The sequence below is a fragment of the Ambystoma mexicanum genome, chromosome 6q (assembly GCF_040938575.1).
Source record: "Ambystoma mexicanum isolate Mex_15411 chromosome 6q, UKY_AmexF1_1, whole genome shotgun sequence".
In the NCBI taxonomy this organism is placed as follows: domain Eukaryota; kingdom Metazoa; phylum Chordata; class Amphibia; order Caudata; family Ambystomatidae; genus Ambystoma; species Ambystoma mexicanum.
The window spans coordinates 216,571,460-216,588,574 of record NC_090937.1 but is presented as its reverse complement, the minus strand read 5'-3'; the positions used below and the strand labels follow the sequence as shown (position 1 = coordinate 216,588,574).

The window sequence follows — 17,115 nt, the reverse complement described above, 5'->3', positions numbered from 1 at the left end:
ATGTGGTATTCCAAGAATGTGGCCTTCTAAAATACTGGTTGACATAACCACAGAGCCGCTGAATACCCAGCCTGCCCACAGGTGTGCACGAGACCTGGCGAAACCTGCCCGTAAAACCATTGACGGCCTTTGGGGCTGGCTGGAGGTACCAGCTGCTACCCCTGGACGTCTCCTTGGTACCTATAGGTACCCTGGTAAATCTGGCCTACTGGCCCAACACTTAAGCTGCCGGAGTGATTCATTGCACAGTGGAAAAAAACACTCCTGCCATGAAATAAATCAACCACAATACGTGCCATGGCATCTACAGAAGTATTATTGTGTGGGGAGCTGTATTCCTACGTTTGCTTTTTCTGTGTGTGCGTGTGTGTATGTGTGTGTGGGTGTGCGCGCGTGCACCATCTGTTTGTCTGCAGTTTGTTTAAGTGTGATGATTGATGTTGTAGGCGTGAAAACTGTACAAACTGGTCATTTTTATGTATGTCTGTACATTTCGAGCCATTAACGTTTGTATGTAGCATATTGAATAGGGATATCTCAGTGAATTAAGTGATTACAAGTTGTTCTTGTGTTTCTTCTTCACCCCATCGACTCAGTAAAGATTTTTTACATTTTCACATATATTTATTTATTCATTCATTCATTCATTCATTCATTCATTCATTCATTCATTTAAACATTGATTTGCTCCTTCACATATCGGCTTTATTAATCACCAATAACTGTCGGCTCATAGAAGACCAGAATGCAAAAACCCTAATATTAAAGATGGGATGGATGGAGATGTGTCCTACTGTGGAAATTGCAGGTACTCACCACGTTGGTCGTGGGTACAAACAACGATTTCTTTTACCGATTCTTTTTTTACTGCATTTTTGTACCATAAACAGGTAGATGTTGGGATGGGGTTAGGGGTATTGAAAGGGGTGCTTGGGTGTAGGCGAGGGGCGACTTATGGTAGAATTTCTTTTTTTTTTTTTTAATGTGTTGTTTTAACCCGCAAGCAAAACAATGCGTTGTTCCAACATAGGACCAAATTGGAGACTGGAATAGGCACAATCCTGGCCCCTCCAACACGTGTTATCCTGGGCAAATAACGTTACTTCATAGGTCCCAATTTCCAACAGCTTTTCAACTAAGATCATCGAAAGGCACCCTTCTCAACACCAATTGTGTTGGCATAGGCTCTCTCTATCCTGGCACACCTCCAGGGAGAACGTTCTGGACTTTTCCAACTTTGCAGGTTTCTCTCTTCTCCCTGTCTACTAAGGATTGGCTCTTTATCTCCCACTCAGTGGGAATATTCACTGGCCCTCATTACAACCCCGGCGCTAAACCATGGCGGTATTAGCACCATGGTTGGTGCCGGTGTTGTAACGAGTCCGCCATGGTGGAATGGGCAAATACCGCCCCATTCCATGGTTGGCGGGGCGGTATTTCCCCATTTCACCATGGCCCTTCCCCATTCCCATTTTTGCCCCATAGGGCTCAATGGGACTGGGGAAGGCGCTAAGTACTGTACCGCAAATTGCGGTACCGTAATTAGCACCGAGGTCCCTTTGCGGCACCCTACTTTAACGGCTGGTAAAACCAGCCGTTAAGGTCGGGTCCCACAAAGGGACCTCGTAATCAGGCGTTAAGGGTTTAACAGCGCCGACACCTTTTACGGCGCCGTTAAACCCTTAACGCCAGGGTCGTAATGACCCCCACTGTTCTCCCATCGCAGGCGTTGATGTTGAATGAAGAGGTCAGAAACCATACCAGCCATTCGCACAGGAAGATTCAACTTGTAACACAGCTTAATTCCCATATAGCCAATAATGATATTAGGATCTTAAGACAAGGGAGGATAACTTATATCCCCTTCTAGGGATTTCTGCTTGCCCAGTCCCCTTGGGAGATCCAAGCTTAGTGGGCTCACCACCCAATTCCCAAAGTGGGTGACTTCCCATGGGGAGAAGGTACGAATTCCCTGGATTTTTCACATCGTATTTGTATTTGTATTTATTGTGTTTATATAGCGCTTTACACCAAAGCGCTTTACAATTTAACAACAAGAATACATAGAAAATAATAACAGTAGAAGCAATTTACAAAACATGAATCAAACCAGTAAAACCATATGTAGAACAATTTGCCTATGAGGATAAGCAAGAAAGGAGGGGGTGAGGAATGGGAGGAAGAGGGAGAAAGAATGGGGAATAGAGTGAGGAAGCAAGAGGAGGGGAGGACGTAAGAGGGAAAGGGGCAGGTAAAGAGAAGTATGAAGGGGATACTTAAGGGGAGAGAGAGAAAAGTGAAAGGGGGATAAGAGGGTCAGGGTGGGGAATGGAGAAAGAGTGATTTCAAGGAGGTACGGAAGAAGGAATAGGTGGGGATGGAGTGGATAGAAAGAGGTGGGGAGTTCCAGTGTAGGGGGCAAGGAGCTGAAAGGAGCGGAAGCGAGAAGAAGCACATGGGGGCGGGGGAACAGAAAGTAGGAAGAGATCTGCAGATCGGAGGGAGCGGGAGGGGTGTAGAATGAAAGAAGAGAGGAGAGATATGGGGGGGCAAGGTCATGAAGAGATCTAAAATTAAGATTCAAATCAAGACAGAGGAAGTGAAATTTAAGTTGGGAGTGGATGGGAAGCCAGCCGAGGTAAGAGAGTGAATTGGAGATGGAGTCGTGAGGACAGAGAAGACAGAGGGTACGGATAGCAGAGTGGTAGAGGGATTTGAGGCAGGTGAGATGGGAAGTAGGGAGTCCGAAGAGGAGAGAAGAACAATAGAAGAGATGAGAGAAGATAAGGGAGGAGATTAAAAGTTTGGTAGCATGGAAGATGAGAGAAGAGTGGACTTTACGGATATTGAAAAGGTGGTAGCAACATGCGCAAGAGGTCAGAGAAATATGGTGGGTAAAGGAGAGGGAAGAGTCAAAGTGAATGCCTAGATTACGAGCCTGGGGAGAGATTGGAAGATTAGAAGGGGGAAAATGAATAGAAGGAGGGGGAGCGGCAGGAGGAAGCGTGTTAGAGGGAAAGAATAAGACTTCAGTCTTATCAGTATTGAGAGAGAGAGATAGTGGGATGGAATCCAGTTTTTAATGGTGGTAAAACAGGAAGAGAGATTAAGGTGTAGGTCAGGAGTAAAGGAAGAGAAGAAAAGAAAAAGCTGGGTGTCATTGGCGTAGAAATTGTGAGAAATCCTGAAGGAAGACATGATAGGGGCGAGAAGTGAGGTGTAAAGAGAGAATAAGAAAGGTCAGAGAACAGAGCCTTGGGGAACACCGTAGTCCAGAGGGAGAGTAGGGGAGGTTCGACCACCCCAGGAGACAGCAAAAGAGTGGTGAGAGAGGTAAGAGGAGAGCCAGTTGAGGACAGAGCCCCTGAAACCAGTGGAGAAGAGAGTTTTGAGAAGTAAGGGGTGATCGACAGTGTCGAAGGCAGCAGAGAGGTTGAGGAGGATGAGGACTGAGGATTGCTTTGAGTAGCGAGCAGTGAGGAGGGAGTTAAGAACGTAAGTGAGAGCGGTCTCAGAGGAGTATTTAGGGAGGAAACCAGATTGAGAGGGGGGAAGCAGATAAAGGTTAGTGACAAAAGCTGAGAGCTGAGAATAGGCTAGGCGTTCAAGTATTTTAGAGAGAAAAGGAAGAATGAGATTCGACAGAAGTTGGATGCAAGAAGGGGATTAGCAGAAGGTTTCTTCAGGGATGATAGTGGCGTGCTTGAAAGCAGAAGGAAACGTAGCAAAGCAGAGACAGATATTGAAGAAGGAGGTTAAGTAGGGAATGAGAAAAGGGTAAATCTTCGGAATAAGAAGGGTGGGGAGGGGATCAGAAGGAGCAGCAGTAGGATGCGATTTGGTCAGGGGGGAGAAAGGTCGGAAGGAGTGATTGGAGAGAATTCAGACATGCAAGCTGAAGGGGAGTGGAAGGAGGGTGGAGAGGGGAATAGGAAGGAGAGCAGTTAATGTTTTGACAACGAGAGAGAATTTTGGAAGAGAAGAAGTCAGCGAAATCAGGTGGAGAGAGGGGAGACATGGCCGAGAGGTCAGGAGTGGGAGGGGAGAGAAGACGAGAAAGGTTTGTTTAAAAGATATGGCGAGTATGAGAGGCTTGGGAGTGGAGGAGGTTAGAATAGTAGGAGTGTTTAGCCGGGTTGAGGCAGGAGTCAAATAGTTAAGAGAAATAGGAGGTTTGGTTAGATAGAGTGGGTAATTTGAGCCAGCGAAGGAGGAGACGACGCATGGACAGGAGGTGAGGGGAAAGCCAGGGCTTGGAAGGTTTGCGGTAGGGCGGAAAGAAGAGAGGGGGTAAAGTTGATCGAGACTGGAAGAGATAGAGGAGGACAGAGAGGATAGAGCTACATCAGCCGAGAGAAGAGAAGTCAGAGAGCGGGTGGAAGAGTAGAAGGGCAAGTGTCAAGCAAGAGAGAAGGGCTAAAGTTACGGAGGTCTCGTCAAGAAAAGGATGTGGAGGAGCGTAAAGGAGTGGATGGAAGGAGAGGGGGAGTAAGGGAGAAGGAGAGTAAAGCATGATCAGAGAGATAATTGGATAAAGTGGAGACAGGGGAGGGGGAGTAGGTAGAATTAAAGATGAGATCAAGAGTGGAGCCAGAAGAGTGGGTAGGAGGAGAAGGGAGAGGAGAGAGGATATAGCAGTCAAGGATGGAAAGAAGAGATGAGGGGGAGTGGGAAGGTGAAAGATGAAGTCCCCAAAGACGTGAGGGGGCAGGGGGAGATAAGAGAGAAGAGAGAGTAGGTGGTCAAGGTCATCGTAAAAGGAGGAGAGGGGGCCAGGAGGTCTGTAGATAATTAGAAAGGAGATAGGATGAGGGGAAGTAAAGGATTTATACAGGTATTAAAAGGAAGGGAAGGTAGGAAGAGACAATGAGGAGGTAGATGAAAGGTATTTTGAGTGGAAGAGGAGATCAATGCCACCGCCACAACCAGATGAGCGAGAGACACGAGAGAAAGAAGAGGAAGGGGTGGTGATAGAGGCAGGAACAGTAGAGTTGTTAAGGGGGATCCTGGTTTCGGTTATGCAGAGGAAATGAAGGTTGAGTCGGAAGAACATGTCTAAAACAGCTGCGGTCTTATTGCAGAGGGATCTGGCATTCCAGAGAGCAATGTTGATTAGATCGGAGGGTTGGATGGTAGGGAGGTAGATGAGATTAGGACGATGAGGGAGGGAAGGATGTGAAGGGGGTGAACGGGGGAAGGGGTTGAGCAAGGGAATGGACATGAGGATTAGTGGAAGGAAGAGGAGAAGAGGGAGGGGCGGTGGGGACATGGGGAGAAGATGGCGAAGAGCAAGGAGGACAGGAAGAGGGAAATCTGCCAATGCGCATGACAGAGAGGGTAGAGATTGCGGTAAATAAGAGAGTGGAGGGGAGGAAGAGAGTGCAGTGGTGAAGTATAATGAAGAGAGATGAAGAGAGTGATGGAGTGATGAAGAATGCCTTAAAGAAGAGAGAGTGAGGGGAGGTGGAAGCAGGCGGTCCGCAGACTGGAAGGGCCCAGGAGGAAGAAGCCAGGGGCCGGAGTAGAGTGGGGCCCAGGTGGGAAAATGGAGAGCTATGGAGGAGACAGGAGGCCAGCACTCAAGAGGGACTGAGGTGGTAGCAGGCGGTCCACAGTTCGAAGGGTCCTGGAGGTGGCTGACGCCCAGTGGGAGTGAGGAGACCAGGTGGTGGGAGGGGCCAGCAGACAGGGAGAGCCAGCTGGTATCATATGGGCCGCAGGCAGTCAGCAGATCAGGGGGCCAAGTGGTAGCAGGCGGCCCATGGGTAGAAAGAGCCAGGGGGTGGCAGAGGGCCAACAGACAGGAAGGGCCCAGGTGGCAGCAGATGGACAACAGATCAGAGGGGGCCCAGGTGGTAGCAGATGGTCCGCATTTCAGAAGGGCCAGGAGGTGTCAGGTGGTTTGTAGGAGTAGAGAGCCGAGGTGGTGGTGGGGAGCCAGCATACAGGGAGGGCCCAGGTTGTAGCAGATGGATACCACCAGAAGGGTCCAGGTGGTAGTTGGCATCAGGTGGTAGTTGGCATTCTGAGGTCTGCAGTTCAGAAGGGCCAGGAGGTGGCAGGTGGTTCATAGGAGTAGAAAGCCCAGGTGGTGGTGGGGAGCCAGCAGACAGGGATGGCCCAGGTTGTGGCAGATGGATACCACCAGAAGGGTCCAGGTGGTAGTTGGCGTTCCGAGGGAAATATAGAGTCCAGGTGGTGGTAGGGGTCAACAGACAGGGGGGCCCGGTGGTTGCAGGCGGTCCATGAAACGGGGTCAGGTGGTATCAGGCAGCTAGTGAAGAAAGAGCCTAGGTGGCCAGCAGACAGGAAGGGTCCAAGTGGTAGTAGGCAGACTGCAGATCAGAGGGGGACCAGGTGGTAGAAGGCAGCAGTGAGGGAGGAGGGCCCCAATGGGGGTAATCGGCCCATGGACAGTAGCAGCACGACTAAGAGAATGATGGTGGGAGGAGACAGCAGCAAAGCATCCGTGAGGCTGAAGACAGGAGACCAGTGCGTGGTGTCAATTATGGTATGGCGTATGCGGCAATCTCTTTCCAGGGGACTTGAGAAGCGTGAGCCAGAGCGGGCACGGTCGGAGACAGGATGATGATAGGAGACCAGAGCGTGGTAGCAATGAAGGTGCGGCGGACTCGGGTGCTCCTCTACGGAGGCTTGAGAAGCGGGAGCCTGAGCAGGCACGGTCGCAGTGCCCTAACAAACATAGAAGGGCTGGTTACTTGAGGAAGACCCTGTTGGAGGTGGGGCAGTACGTTGAAGGAAGAGAGAGCGGGCGAAGCAGTTGAGAGCGGTAGGCGGAGCCCCAGCGCCCCCGCCCAGGACGAGAGCGGGAGAAGGTCTGTCCGATGCCGGCAAGCCCACAGCAACAAGGGGGTGATAGACACGGCATCCAGGCTCCACAAGGCACCCGGAGTAAAAGTTGGAAAAGGAGTGGCAGCAGCACCTCCACAGACGCGGAGGGGCAGAAGTCGAGAGGAAGGCACTGGTGGACAGTCCAGCGAAGCTAGTCAGGAGCAGCTGGCAGAGGCCCAAAACACCCGCTCTGGGATAGGAGCGGGAAGAGGCCCGACACTGAAGAGATGGTCACAGAGCTGGAAGGGGAGTCGTGGTGATACTTGGTATAGAGGTGCCCTAAAGGTAATAGCGCTGGAACGGAGAAACGGGCAGAGGAAAATTGCTTTAAATATTGATTTATGAAGGTTTGATTCAGCCTGAAGTAAGGAGATGCCGGGCCAGGCAGCCGAGCTTCTGCGCCCCCTGGTTGTGAAATCGTCTACTAGTATGGAGATACCTATGACATCAAATATGTCCAATATATTGCAGTCTCCAACATTAATAAAAGCATCTCCTTGGGAAATGTGCACTTTTTCAGCATTTTCTTGTAAACCTGCTAGTAATGGGCTATTTGTACATTTGGAGGAAAGGCATAAAGGATTTTCCTGTACAATACTGGACTCCCCCTTGCTATTTCTGGAGCAGATTTCCAGGGTTCCTATTCCATGTCTGTGCCCTTTCATCTTCACAGCTTTTAGATAGCTTTGGGGACTTCCCAATATTGGGGCAGTTGTCTTTGGCAGCCCTAAACTTGGTGTCAAATTCCTTGGTTTGCTTAAACAATAATATCAATGCAGAAATGAAATACAACAAGGAAACGCTAAGTCAGAGTAAGACTAAATTAATAGACATTGAATGATGCCTGATACACGGTAAGGTCTGGGGTAAGGCTTAGCGTGCTGCAAATACATTGATTCAGCTTAGCGGTTCAACGGCAGGAATTGATGCAATCTAGCTGTTCAGTTTGCACACTACAAGATGTTTGTGCTGGAGTCACGTTGGATGTTCAAGAGTAGGAGGCGTCTGAGACTGGTTTATTGATTAGCAACGCTGGATTGGTCAGGCAAAGAAAGTGGAGGAGCCATCAAGAGGGCACCAATAAACAATGTAAAAAAGAAAAAAAATGCTAAAACTCATTCACAATTACTTTTTTAAGTTGTTTATCACAAATAAAGGAAGGCGACACAAGCAAACGTACTAAAGAATCTGAGTGTGTTAATACACAAGAAAATAATTATTTACAGCTCAAACTAAATGGGTGGAGTAAAAAAGCATACGATGGAAAGCACTTTGACAGGGGAACATTTTACCCTTTCTAAAAAAAAATGTGTGAGAATAATGAGTAAGTTATAGGAGAGAACAACGTTCCCGCGAGAGGGCCACTGTGGTAGCTTCATTAATTTATCAACTCATTGAACTAATGTTGGGGACTACTCACATTTGAAAGTTTTTTCTTATGATAGGGAAGATACCGTCATGCCAATAACCAAGAGAGGAACTTTTTAAAAGTACAACTCCGTCCTGAAACCGGCTGGCGAAAAGTAGTTTTAGGTAGGACTCCGCAGGTTGGGTGACAGTATTAAAAGGCCGCCAAGTGGTATTAGTTGTGTTAGATGTTTGGGTTTGGAACACATCATTGGCATTAGTCCTTCTATTGTGTTAAATATATAAAGTCTTGTTACTGTTCTGTTATATATTGTACCACGTTTAAGTCAGAGAGATTCCAAGGATATTGGTGTGTTTTAATTCATGGGTGATGTGAAGACTGATTGTAGGTCATTTTATAAGAAATCGTAATTTGATGGCAGGGAGCTGTTAAGTTTACACTGTAATCTAAGCGGACCTCCACCGCCAAATGATCGCCATTTGTGCGGGGTGCAAATGTAAAGTGCAAAAGGCAGTGTGCAAGTGTGTACGCCACCTTTTGCCCTTCACATTTGCACTCTGCAGTGCAAAGTGAGTAAACGCTGCCTGGCCTGTTCGCATGACAGGCAGCGTTTACTTTTGTGAGCGCCCCTTGCCATGCTTGCATGGCAAGCAGCACTCACACATTAAATGAAACCCTCGCTGACATTCTAGACCGTCGGGGAGTGTTTCATTTCAACTGGGAACACTGATTGGCATGGTTGGGGAGGGTTTCATGTCTATTGTACATGCTCCCTGCCATGCGCTCCTGCCAGAGAGCGAGTGCAATGGATCGCTATGGGGTCTGCCTGCTTTATGCTGGTGCATAAAACAGGCGAACCTTATAGGGATCTCCAGCATTAGAGCCGGCATGAAAGTCCATGCTGGTGCAGATGATGGATCATTTGTAAGGTGCAGAGGGAGGAGGTGGTGGAAACGCAATTTTGAAAAAGTGCTGGGTGCAAATAAAAACGAACAATACAAAGTTAAATGATTTTACAAATGGAAATTTGAAAAGTGCATATATTATTGGATCCCAAGGTAAAATGATGGTGTATTTTCAGTATAATGAGGGAAATGACAATTCAGAAGCCTCTGAATGGTCATGATTTCCATCCACCCTGATACCTCATACAAAAAGGGGATAACTGGTAACTACATGCTGTTTCCTAAAGGATGCACAAAAGGGCCCTTGTGGCCCCCCATATGGTGGTCTCCTGATAGCTATTAGTAATGCTGCGGGTGTACAAGCTGAATGCTGGCATAATGGCTTCACAGGGATCTTAGCAGTGAAATGATGGGGGATGGATAATTTGGGGTTGGAGTCACCCAGTAATTTACCTATAGTAAATGTGCATTGGAACCCTGTGGTTGCCAACGCTGCTAAATGTCGGACTAGTCTCACTGAAATTCTATGTAATTGGTATTACATGGCTGTGTCCGATTACATCAGGGGATATAAATTGTTACTGTCCAGGGATAGACATGGCCACTCTTATGGGCAGCATGTATCTTAGATTAAAAATATTGGTGCTGATTCACAGGGACATTCTTGGGAGGACTTGATGAGGACATGGGGCTTACGTAAGCTTAATGGTACTGTTGAGAGCGACATACCGGCGAGGGCCACATGGCAAAGGGGTAGATTTTCCTCTATGCTTGATTACGTTTTTGCCTCAATGTCATTCTAAAATGCTGGTAGCAATTTGAGAGTCTTTGGCACAAAAGTAAGTGACCACTCGGTGTTGATGTACAGTTTGGAAGGTAATGTCAGCGTGAAGAGCTGCCCTTCAGGGCCTATTCTTTGATTGTACATGGGGCGGTCACCCGTGTGAGCTGGAATTTTAAATCAGTTAGGTTGTTTAATGAGAAATTGCATGAAATGTATTTTTCATTATCTAGAGATCAACAATATGACATACTGTCTCCGCATAACTTCTCCAACTTTTGTAAAATAAATTAGTACCCGGCGAGGGTGCAATCAGAATGAAAGAGCCATTCTGATTGGCCCTCGCCAAGTCATTAACAGGCCGGGAATCCCTCTGTCGGGATTCCACAGCCTTTGTCCCCGGCAGGAGGTGTGGCAGCCCATCAGCCAATGAGGATGCTCGGAGCGGGGCCATCCGCGCTCCGAGCCTCCCCACGGCTGAGAGGCTACCTTTGGCCCCTGCCGGGGACAGAGGTAAGGCTTTTTTTTTCTCCCCTTTCCTCCCTCCTCCCACCTCCCTGCCCTCCCCACCCCTCTTACCTTCTATGCCTTGGTCCACGGCGGGGGACGATGGCAGCCTCCTGCTGTGTGGGGACTCGGAGCGGGACCATCCCTGCTCCAAGCCTCCACACGGCAGGATGCTTCCATCGTCCCCTGCTGGGAGCAGACACGCTGGAAACACTTCTGTTTCCAGCGCGCCCATTCCCGAGGGCCGCCATGGAAAGGGAAAACGGACTCTGTTTTCCCTTTCCCGGCGGGCATTTTCTTAGTCATTTTTTTTTTAAACGCCCCGGTCACACAGTTTCTGCAGGCCGGGGGTACTAATAGCTATATGAACCTCTCTGCTGGGGCATTACCAACTCACGTAATGCCCGGGGGCCTTCGTTAACTATGGGCCCCGGGGCATTACCTGAGTCGGTAATGCCCCCGCCGCTCGGAGCATATTGCTTTATTAATGCCCCATGTATGATAACATCTGGGGCGTAATCTTTGGTAATCTTTGGAAACCGAGAATGCAAAGCCATGTATTTGATAAAGAAATTCAACAAAAGCATGAAGAATTGAGACTCCTACCGCAACAGAAACGATTGAACCAAAGATATAAAACTTTGTGAAATATAAATTTCACATACGGCATAAGGATAGCAAGACAATGCTTCCCCGTGAACCGGGACTGCTGACCCAGCCCTTTAAGACGAGGTAGCAATACCTTGAGATGAATGGGGATGCAGAAGATACTCAAACATTAATAATCAAAACGACTCAGGAAGTTGGCAAAGTTGACTGTTTTAATATCAATTATCTAAAAGAGGGAGTACAGCGGACATCAACGGACGTCTCATAGCATGATCTCTCAATGCATTTCATAAAAAACATTCTTTTTATAACAAAAACTCATCAGTGATGACGTTAACCTACATATTTGCTAACTTCATCTTACGTGGCAAACTACAAAGACCTAGTGGCAAATGTGATAGGCTTAAGGGGAACATCTAAGAATACGTTCCATACTAGTCTAAGAAAGTGATAGGCTCCTTAACGTCAGTTGCGACTACTAAGCCCACCCCTCAAACAAGTCACTATGAACGTCACTAAATACATGACGTCCCATTGGCTACACAAACTACAGGGCTCTTAATTGTGCGGCCCTCTATAATTGGTTGGCACTCTTACATCCATTAGTACTTTTCCACCCACGTTAGCAGCATGCAGGCTGGACTTCCAGGTGCTGGTGAGCTGGTCGAATCCATAGCTTCCCACCAATTACCATATCATCTATCATCACCTCAGTGGGCTGCAAGTCAATTAAGGCTTTGAACTTGGCCTTGGAAATGTTCCTTGCTCTGGATAAGTCAGTGGAGTAGAGGCACGCTCTGCCTCTCTGCATAGGTGGGGTTTTTCATGTTTGTCCAGTTTCATCCCTCCACGTGACTGAAGACCACAAATTTGAGCTCTGGTGCATTTAAAATACTACTATTTAATGAACCTCTGACGTCTTCCTTGTTTTCGTCCATGTCTTCTGAACAGGAGTTTCATTCTTTCACACAATTGTAAATAATATCTGCTCATGCTCATCCCTGTCCGATAAAACCTTGCCTTCTTGGGGCTGATCCAACCTCGCCTTTCTGAGATTCACTTCTGTAATTCAATTGTTTTTCAACTGCGACCCACTGGAAAAGGCCTTCCTTCTCTGGTCCAGCTATGCTATAACATGTAGTGGAAACATACATTCTTTACTTGCTCCTATATATGTATACGTTGGCGCTTGGCGCAATCTATTCACTACATAACTAGCCTCAGGAATACTTTGTCTGCTTGCGTTTCTTTGCATCTGTACACGTGTAAAAGGACCTGATAGCTTCATCGTTTCTCATTGTTTCTGTAGCATTAGCCTTTTCATCTCGAGCCCGAGATGTCACTTATCTTTGATACTTTCTTGATGCCTTAGAGACTATCTTCACTTTCATGTCTCTGCATCTTTTCTAGGTGCGTCAGTATTACTTGGCATGACGTCACCAATCTGCTCTTTTGCTCTCTTTTCATGCGTCTTCTGGGGTTTCATTCAAATAGCCATCAGACTGTCTTGTAGGCAGGTATGGCTTTCTTAATGGGATCCTTGCTTCCAGGATTCTCCTTGTTATCTGTATTTTCACTGGTACTGCACGTGTTTCACACTCTGGTTCCCAACATATAGGCAATATGGGCGAGATGCTTGAAGTGGGGGTACTTGGCTCCTTCTCTACACTCCTGTGGCACAGAATCGAACACAGGAATTCCAGAGTCTAATTAATGAAAATACAAAGTTTCAAGCCCACCCACAGATAAATCCAATACCTGAGGATTGTTGGACCCACTTCTACTCTGACCTATACGCCAAACCAATTTAGGAGGAGTGTTATAGGAACAGTTATGTTTTGCGAAGGTGGCAATTAGAGTTTGACCTTGGAATTAATTTAATTAAATAGATTAAACACTTTTCGAACTGATGAGCAAGATGTGTTAGCTAATGTAACCGTTAGGAAAGAACCAGATGTGTGGGCTAATATAGTTTATACACTATCTGGAGAAATTGTGCAGATGGGAATGGTACCTACATCTTGGAGAAAGTTGTACGTAGTACCTATTTTTAAGAAAGGGAACAGATTGTATCCCATTAATTACAGACCTATAGCATTGCTTGATGTCAGAAGAACAATGTTACCTAAATTGTTTTGAGCCATTTGGAAATGTCGGCAGTAAACAATAGATAGCAGAATATGCAAATTTCAATCCAGCTTCAGTAAACAACTAGAAACATCTTTCAATGTGTTTGCTCTTTCATTGTTAGAGAGCGAGGCCTGGAAGAAAGGAAGGTCTAAATATGCACCTTTATTGATCTATCTGCAGCATTTGATAGAATGAAACGAGCTAGTCTTTAGTGGAAGCTTTTGAAATGGTCATACCCTACAACTCTTCATTTGCACTCAGACACCTAATTTCATATCCGATTGAACAGGCAAGGGCTATGTCTACTTGTGTGCCCACTTATGAAGGCCTTGGTCAGGGATGTGTTTTAGGCCCCTTTCCTTTTCAATTTATAAAGCTCTGATCTGGGGGGTGGGGTGGTTGGTTAATTTATGTGATTTTCCGCCTTGTTTCGGGTTAGAGAAGCAGTTGTGGAGTTTGAACGCAGATAATATAGTTCTCTTTGGTTTTACTCCAATTGGTCTACATTGTAGCTTAGACATGCTATATTTATACAAAAAAAGAGCAATTTGGAGATCAATGAGATGAAGTCAAGAGTAACCGTTTTTTCTAGTACATGGAAATGTGTTATCTTCCTCTGGAAAGTGAATACTATAGAATTGGGGACAGCAGACCAATCTTTATATTTAGATTATTCAGTCTTTGGGAGACAGGCTAAGCTGATTGGACTACAAGGAATGCATGCTAAAACCTTACTTTTTGCATCACAAATGATCAGAATTAAGGCTTAAAACACTTAGGGCCTCATTACACAGATGGCGGTAAGGGTTTACCGGTACCGGTATTTTACCGGTACCGGTAAATCCTTACCGCCTAACTACGAGGTCCCTTTGCGGGTTGGGGAATTTAACGCCTGCTTTTTGCAGGCGTTAAAAACCAACACACAAAGGGACCCAGGGAGCTAATTACGGTGCCGCAATTTGCGGTACCGTAATTAGCGCCTTCCCATTCCCATTATGCCCTATGGGGCAAAAATGGGAATGGGGAAGGGCAATGGTGGAAGGGGGAATTACCGCCCCGCCAACCTTGGAATGGGGTGGTAATTCCCCTTTCTGCCAAGGCGGTGCCGGTATTTTACCGGCATGAACCATGGCGCTAATAGCGCCATGGTTCTCCGCCATCCGTGTAATGAGGCCCTTAGTGTCGCAAAGCAATTTGCTTTACAATTTGGTAGGTTTGCTAAATAATTTAAAACTTATGTAGCAAAACTAGCTATTTAAGTTACCCTGTTCAATGAAAACACAGCTCAACTTGCATGCAACTCTTGCCCAGAGGGCTCTCGCTCCACCCTCTTTTCTATGTGCAAGTTCAAAGGGGCTAATGGAGGGAGAGAGTGCAGCAGTAATCATCTCCTCCAAGCTTAAGTGCCAAAGGCATGTGTGGGAGTACTAGACAAAACATGAAATTCCCCAACATCCCAGCATGCCCCTCCCACACCCCTGTTGAGTCTGGGAGAATGAACAGCGTAGGGTTATTTAGTTTATGCCTAGGATACAGAGTTTCTGGGGACAATAGGGCTGTTTGTAGTCGTTCTGTAAGAACTTTAGTAATAGCTCCCATTCCCCTGTAAATTTGGCTTGATTTCCTTGTAGCGAGTACGTAATCCACTCTAGTGATAGAAAGTTTCAGACCTCAACTAGCCTGTCTTGTTCATGGGGCGTGTCTGTGGCTTTCCATTTCTGCGCGATCACCAGGAGGGCAGCTAGGCTGAGAATGGTGTATGCTTTCCTTTTGTGTTTCGGCAAGGCTCTGTTACGCTCACCTGGTATCCACAGGGACGGCACCCAGCCAGGTTACTCACTGGTATGCTTCTCAGCTGCGCCCTGATGTGGTCTGCGGGGAAGGTTCTGCCTGAAAATACAGGAGGACTGTGTTCAAGACTGACCGACTGGCGTAAGTATCCTCCCTCCACCCCCATATGCTTTCAGTCCCTCTGGCGCCCTCTCCTCACCTTCTGGTAGAATTAGGCGTGCTCTCCGTCCTGCCTCTTTGCAGGGGCACGTTGTCTTTCATGGGCGAGTGCGGTTCAGTTACTTCACTGACGCCGGCCCATTTGATATTGTTCAGGTAGATCTTATTGCTGTTCTTTAGTTTTGTTGCTATCCTGCATGCCTTTCTTTGTTTAAAATGTCTCTTTTTTTCTCCCTTAGGTATGCAGAGCTTCAGCGCGGCGAACTGGCATGGTTGAGCCCCGCTGGTAAATGATGGCGCATTAAGAGCGCTATGATGCGGTAAGTAAGCGCTATGCGCAATGCTGCAAAGTCTTGCCTTTGCTAACCTGTGTTTTCCTTCCTTGTAGGTCCCGGTGTTCTTCAGCGCGAGTGGAATGTCCGGAGTGGTGCCAGCCGAGAGGCGACCAGCCAGGTAAGCCTTTTGAGTAGTTCATAATTTGTAAATGTCTCTACATCTTTCTTTAATGTTGCCTCTATCTTCCTCTTTCAGGTCGTTCTGTCCGGGAGGCATGCAGATTCGAGGAAGCTGTTCTCAGTAGCTGCGAGTGTTTAAAGATGAAGACTGCAGGTAAGATGCTGCTGCTAATGATGTTCCTTTTGTCTCCTTGCAGGTTCTGCTTCTCCGAGGTTCGAGGGAATAGCTGGACACGGTGAGCGTCACGTTGCAAGATGCAAAGTAACACGAAGCATGTTCTGCAGTCAGGGTGTGATTTATATAGCTCAGGTAAAGCAGTACCAGGGAAAGTAGTTCCAGGCCTGTCACACCCAAAACACTAGACCGCATAGCTTGGTTCCTTAGGATTCCTCCAGGTTGGCTGACAATGCAATCAAGTAGTTCCCAAGCACATTGTTGTTCATGGGGTATGGCCCCATGAGGGCTTTTGAAGAGGATGCCAGGCTCTAGAGGCCCGAGTCCTGACTCCACCTGGCCAATGGGTTTGCCAGAGGGGGTTTTGGGCGAGGGTCGTGACAGGCTCTTTCATTTCCCTCACCCATGCAGATTAAGCTCTCCTTAAGGCCCCAGGCGATGTTGATTACCGAAGACTGTTTGCATGTTGTCATTAACTATCTTTCAGTATCCTGCCAGCTTCGGGCCGCTCCACCAGACATGTAGCCAGTCCCCTACGTCCCCACGCTTCCTACAACAATTTTGTGAGACCTTCGGGAATATGTCATGCAGCCGTGCTGCGGTATAGTGACATTGAGTCACCTGCTTATACCAAAACTCCCTGATCTGTATGGCATGTGCTAGTTTGGGTATGTCCCTCCATAGAGATTCCCACTCTTCTTCCTTTATAGGTTCTGCCAGTGTGTCAGTACTCACCACAAGATGGATATGAAGAGATGGAGTGAACACTTCAGCGTAGCGTAACCTGGACCATTACTGGTCCGGAACTCCTCACTGAGGGAAATCTTTCCAATGATATGGCCCATTATTCAGTGAAATATACAACAGTAGAGGAATAACTCAATTGAAAGAGCAGGAAAGGAAACAACTACACTGCCAGTATATCAGGCTGCAAGAAAGGAAAAGGAATTAGCACAAGACATTGGAACCAAAATATAAGAAACACCTGGAACGAGAACTAACCTAATACTCTGATTGCTGGTCTAGGTATCCCATAATGGTGTCAATCTGAGTTTCCAATCAGGGTTATAGCTGCTGAGGAAGGAGAATAATTACACAATCCCTAAAAAATCGATTGGAAAAAGACAAAGTCAAACAAGTACTCTTACCCATTGGAAAATGCCAAAGGGAAGAAAGTTCTGAGGTAGAGATCCAGTCACTTCAGAAGGGCAGGATAAAACGGAAGGAAGGGGGAAGGTTAGTGAGGTACTAGAACCCAGACAGCACAAGGGACGCACTAGAAACGAGCTGGTGCTTGTGGTAGTTTCAGCAAACCGTCCAATGTTCCGTGCACTAGGTGGTTAGAAGGTTTCAGAGAAACAACAACAAAATGAACAGCAGAG

The 17,115-nt window shown here is 47.1% G+C and overlaps 1 protein-coding gene across 1 annotated transcript in view; it reads left to right on the top strand.

Moving 5' to 3' along the window:
* LOC138515897 (alcohol dehydrogenase 1-like) overlaps window positions 1-17,115 on the top strand; it is a 180,979-nt gene that overhangs the window by 154,245 nt on the left and 9,619 nt on the right. The gene's annotated exons all lie outside the window — the stretch shown is intronic.